Source organism: Falco naumanni, chromosome 4 (assembly GCF_017639655.2).
Source record: "Falco naumanni isolate bFalNau1 chromosome 4, bFalNau1.pat, whole genome shotgun sequence".
Classification (NCBI taxonomy): domain Eukaryota; kingdom Metazoa; phylum Chordata; class Aves; order Falconiformes; family Falconidae; genus Falco; species Falco naumanni.
Genome location: NC_054057.1, coordinates 5,220,692 through 5,226,249, shown reverse-complemented (window position 1 = coordinate 5,226,249; position 5,558 = coordinate 5,220,692).

Genomic DNA, 5,558 nt, shown 5'->3' with positions numbered 1-5,558 from the left:
CCCGTTGCTCCCGGAAGGAGCCAGGCGGCTGCGCCCGGCCGGGGCGGGGCGGGCTGCGCATCCCGGCATCCAGCGGGCGGGCGCGCGGCGCCGCGGGAGGCGGGCCCTGTCTCCGCCGGCGCCGGGATGGCTCGGCCCGCCTCTGACCCCTAGGGCGAAGCAAGGGCCGCGGCGGCGGCGCCCGAGGCTCTGCGGGCAGGTCGGGGCCGGCGTTGCTGCTTCCACCGCGCCCCCTCCCCCGACAAGGGCGCGAATCTGCTGGCCGCCAGCTCCAGCTCTCCACTCACACCTGCCCCGCGGGGCATCGCCGCTGGGGCACGGCGGCGTACGCACAGCCTCTTCCGTTTAGAGGCGCACCGAGTTCCCCGAACCGATCCAAAGCGAGACGGCAATAAAGCAGTAACGATCGGTGCTTTGACGGGCAGCTGCGCGCAGGCAGTAGGGCCGGCGGCGGGAAGGCGTTCCGCAGCTGGCGCTCCCAGTTTGGGGTTTTTTGGGGTTTTTTTTTTGGTTGGTTTTTTTTTTTTTTCCCCTCTGTTGGCCATTTTACGTTCTTCAGACATATTTGCAGGTTTTCAATAAGTCTACACCTGTGTACAGTTGAAACTTTTTACTGTCGTGGTGTGGTTTTGTTTGTTTTTTGTTTAACAAGCGTAGGTAGGTGCGAAGGCAGAAGCGGTCTGCTGCTGCACCGGCGTGATAAGTACATATCCTCATCTGATCAAAACACAGCTCTTCTTCCTCTGCCAAGTTCAAAGCGAAGCAAGAATAAGTCTAAACCACAGTTCAGAACCTCTGTTTTGAGGATAAAAACTCCCTGATTCAACAAGTCTAACACAGATCTACAGGGGAGAGCAGCTGCACTGTTCCAAGACTAATTGAAAACTCACAGGAGTTTGCTATATTATGAGACTTCTCCAGCAGAGCTCCTAAGGGCCCTTATGCAACTGTGCCACGATGTCAGCTGGAGCGAGGGAGGTGCTCTATATATGGAAGAATATTGCAATATTGTGTACACCCTAAAGACCAAACGTAACCAGGACCTCACAATCTGCTGTGCATAGCGGATTGTTACTCGGACAAGAATCTAACTTAAAAACCAAAATCACAAGATCTCCATTAATCATGTTTATAGACTTCAAAACAAATTTTTAAGGTTTTCAGCATGCTACTATTATTAAGACTTACACCAGAAGCTTAGATGTAAATTTTGCTGGTTTTAATGATTCTTAGTACAGCGCTCTGCTCTCAGCTGTATTTAAAATCCTTCTTAACAAAAGCAGTGTTTTTTTAAAGTCCAAAAATCACTGTTTCCAAGTTAATACCTCTTCGTGATAAGTAATGTGATAATGTGATAATGATACAAATGTGTCTGCGTATCGTTAAGTTACAGAACAGAGGCTTTATTACATACATTAGCATTGATTTGAATTAGTGCCATTATGAAATCCAGAAGAAAAGAATATAAGGACTTGGGCTATCAGATATGTGCGCTATTTTTGTGAACAGCATTAACTATCCCATTTATTTTTATCCATGTATGTAATTTGTTTACATACATGTATTAAAAATTATGTATACATACATACATTTAAAATTATGTATTTTTATGGATGTATACATACATCCATAAAAAATTACAGTTGGGAGCACATCTGCAGAGCAGCTAAAAAAAAATCGCTCCAAGCAACGGCCAACATTGTAAAACCTGGTGGCATGTGTCTAAAACCAGCCTAAAGACAGTAATATTAGAATTAATATCAGAATTTATTCCTATAGTAGAAAGCCTTTTTTCTTCTTTTTGAAGTGTTGAATAGTTAAGTAGGCAACAGTTCATGGCATTGGTTATCTTTTCTGAAAGAACAGATTATTCAATTTCTGAAGAGAAAAAACCCTAATTCGTTATCACCCCATTTATATAAAATGTGCTAGAGCAGAGTATGGATTAAAAAGCTAATTTTAAAGTGTAAAAAACATGTAATTCAGCTGCACATGGGCATACAATGTTTCTGTTGAACAACTAGAAATTAAAAAAAAAAAAGAAAAAAAGAATGAAATGTGCCAACAGATTGACAGATATTTTTTTTTTAAAATACAAAAAGAAAAAAGAATGAAATGTGCCAACAGATTGACAGATATTTTTTTTTTAAAATACAATCATGTTGCTACATAGCTCTTGGTAAGCTGTCCGGTCTAGACCTTGCAAGCCACCAAGCATTATTATCTCACTAGCAAGACATTTCTCTGTACTTCAGTTTGACATCCTAATTCCAGCACGTTAGGCACATATAGTGAAATGCCAGGCACAAGCATAAGCCTGCTGAACCAGAACACTAGGCTTTTAAAACAAAACAAAAAACCACACCAAAACCAAATCCTAAATCTTTTCAGTTCTTGCAGATAATTCAATACAACAAATGGCCACAAGGATGTGGGCCAGAACATCCAGTGTCAGAAGGCATATAATCTTTCACTTACACTAGTAACTTTTCAGTACTAAACAAATTCCAGTTTGATGACCCACAAGAGAGGTATGTCCTTTAAAGAAACTGATTCCATGGCTGTTTTTTTTCAGAGTTACAGAAAGATTATGTGCTTTACTACAAAACGGAAAAGTTAAAAACTCTATCACAAACAAAACACTGATCAACAATTAAATACAGTTGTTTAGCATAAGCAATATCAAACCAAACAACATCAGATTTTCATCTAGAAAACTGTGAATAGAAGATATTAGATTCAGAAATGTTAAGGCCCTAGATGACAATTAAATAACCGATACATTAGAAGTATGTGCCTAGAAGCTTATTTCTTGTACTCTGTTTAATTCTCTTGACTATTATGTGTGATTTAAAGAATGTATAATTAGAACGATACAAAATGTTTATTGTACATAATTAGAATAAAATGAACTTGATATAAAAATCAGCATGCTATAAAACACAGCAAGTTAGATTCACTTTGGCAGATGCAAAAGCTGTTTTAAACACCCTCATCTACTCATTCAGGGTAGCTTAGCCTCTAAAATAAATGGTAATCATAGGTATTACTGTCTCCTCATATAGTGCAAACATAAAAATAAGTCATAGTTGCTCTCCTCAGATCCTTTCCTGTACTTGACATTATACAGAAGCAGTGCAAAGATCTCATAAAACATGTCCTGCCCAAAGGTAATGCCTTATCAGTTTTCACGCTTTTGCAATCCTCCTGTACTAGTCATGGTAGAACACAAAGCTGCATTACAGTAAAAACTTGGAAGTACAGTAATATATGCAGTCAGACCCCTTGCCACCTATTTCTCTAGACTGTTGATAAAGCACAAGTAACATTTAAATGCAAAAGGCATCTCCTGAATTTTAGTTATAGGTTAACCCTTCTGTATTATATTATTTTACAAGTCATTCATTTCAAGATATATCACTCAAACTGAAGTACTTAATATAATTTTTAATGTTACAGCATACTTTTTCTTTAAACACCCGTTAGATTGAAGCTATTGCTACAATATTGTTTCATCAACTCATCAAGGATCTTCAGGTGATTCACAATAGAAATTGGTAGCAAATGAACTAGTCTTTCAGAGAAAAACAGCATATACATAGACCTATGTAAAACAGGCAGCCACTCCATTAATCCTTCAAACACGGTGAAAATGGAAATGCAGAATTTTCCTGTCTGCACAGTACATCTTACAGAGAGATACATGGGAACATAGCTCTACACCCATTAAGCGTGGTAAGCAGAATCACAGTTCAACCAGCACGGGTTTGTTCGAGGTCAATAGCTAGCTGTAGAGGTAGAAAAAAGTAAAAAAAAACCCCACAAACCAAATCCAAGACCAAACCCCAAATGAAAACACTTTACGACATTATTTCTGCAGCCCCTTATTTACGGATTTCTAACAAAACCAAGGCCTTTGTTAGATTTTAAAAAAGTCCTTATAGTAACTCCCCCTGGAAAACTCTGGGCTATGCAAAAACACATGAACAACATAACCCTTGCCAAAACTGCTAAACTTTGTATGATGACAGAGCTGATATTTTTTACCTGGCTGTCTTAGCAGACAGCAGAACATGCTGGAAGGTAAATTTCCATGTTTTTGGTGACTCAAGTCAGGCAAGTGGAGCTTGTTCTGTCCTTGCTATTGTTACAGTGCCTCTTTATGAAGGATATGAAAGGCAGAAGTTGGTAACACATACACACAGAAATAAACATAAAATATAGGTCTTTTCTTTGGAAATGATTTAGGATATGTTTATACTTCATTACTTTTTTAGGATTTTTGTTAAAATAGAGAAGCCTAACTGGGTAATCTTGAGTGGCAAAGAGTAGGTGAAAACTAAGGAACAAAAGAAAAGCAAAGACATGATGGTTTTCTTATCAAAGGCAGCGTATCTCCCAGTTAATTCTGAGGTATTTTCAGTCCCCTAAGAAAACCATGACTAAAAAAAACCCCATACAAGTTCAGTACCACTTGAGAGACAGATGTGGATGAAACTTCTAATGAATCAAGCTGCAAATGAAACCAAACAATTTACAAACACTATAGCAAAGGAGAACACCTTTCCTTTGAGCCTCACAGTATGCGTTAGTAAGTTTATTCTTACTGCAGTAGCAAATGATGTGGGAAGCACAATTTCTGAAGGTTTAGGAGAAAAGGATTTGAGAAAGAGCTGTAAAACTAGTTTTTAATTAGGCAGGACTTGCTAACTTGGGCACCAGTAGCTCCTGTGGTGGAAGAGGCTTTGAAGACATGTTTCTGTCTAAAACTGTCTTACACAGCTGCCAGCGAAGAACAAGACGACTACACTGGAAGCTAAAAGGCTGACGAGCTCCGAGGCCGCCACCCGGGCCAACAGCCGAGCCGGGCCAGGCGCCGCCTCACGCCCGCCGCTGCACTCTCCCTCACAACCCGCCGGCACAGCCCCGCGCGCTGCAGCCGCCGCCGCCGCAGGACGAGCACCGCCTCACGGCGGCAGTGAGCCCGCTAACAGCTCTGGAACCCACGCAAAGCCCACGGAAAAGCCTGGGCTCCCGGGCCCGTGAGGCGGGGCGGGCCGGAGCGCTGCACAGCCCCGTTGGGGCGGCCGCCCGACCGCGCACGCGCCCGCCGCGGAATTTGGCGGGAAGCTCAGCCGGGAGGCGCGAGGCGCTCCTCTCTCTCCGGCGGGGCAGCGCCTGGCGGCGGCGCTTATCAATAAAGGCGGTTCGCTGAGGCGACGGGAGGGATCTGCTCGTTCAAAGGCTCCGCTGGTTGCTGTAGGGATGGGAGAGCGGCTGGTGCAGGTTAGCGGCGGTCGGTTCTTCTGTGATCTTGACGGCTCGAGGGTGTTGGTCGCGGAAACGGAGGGTCGCGATGCTGCGGCGCGCCCGCCACCCCTCGCGTCGGGCGGCTGCGTCCGTACCCTTCTGCTGCTCGGGCGCGGTTGTTTTCGAGGCGGTGGCGCTGCTGAAGTAGCGCGGGTACTGCGTTCCTCTCTGAGGCGGGCAGCTCGCCCCCGTGGGGGGCAGCCCAAGCCGGGCAGGTAGGGCCCGGTTCAGGCGGTGAGCGCAGCCCC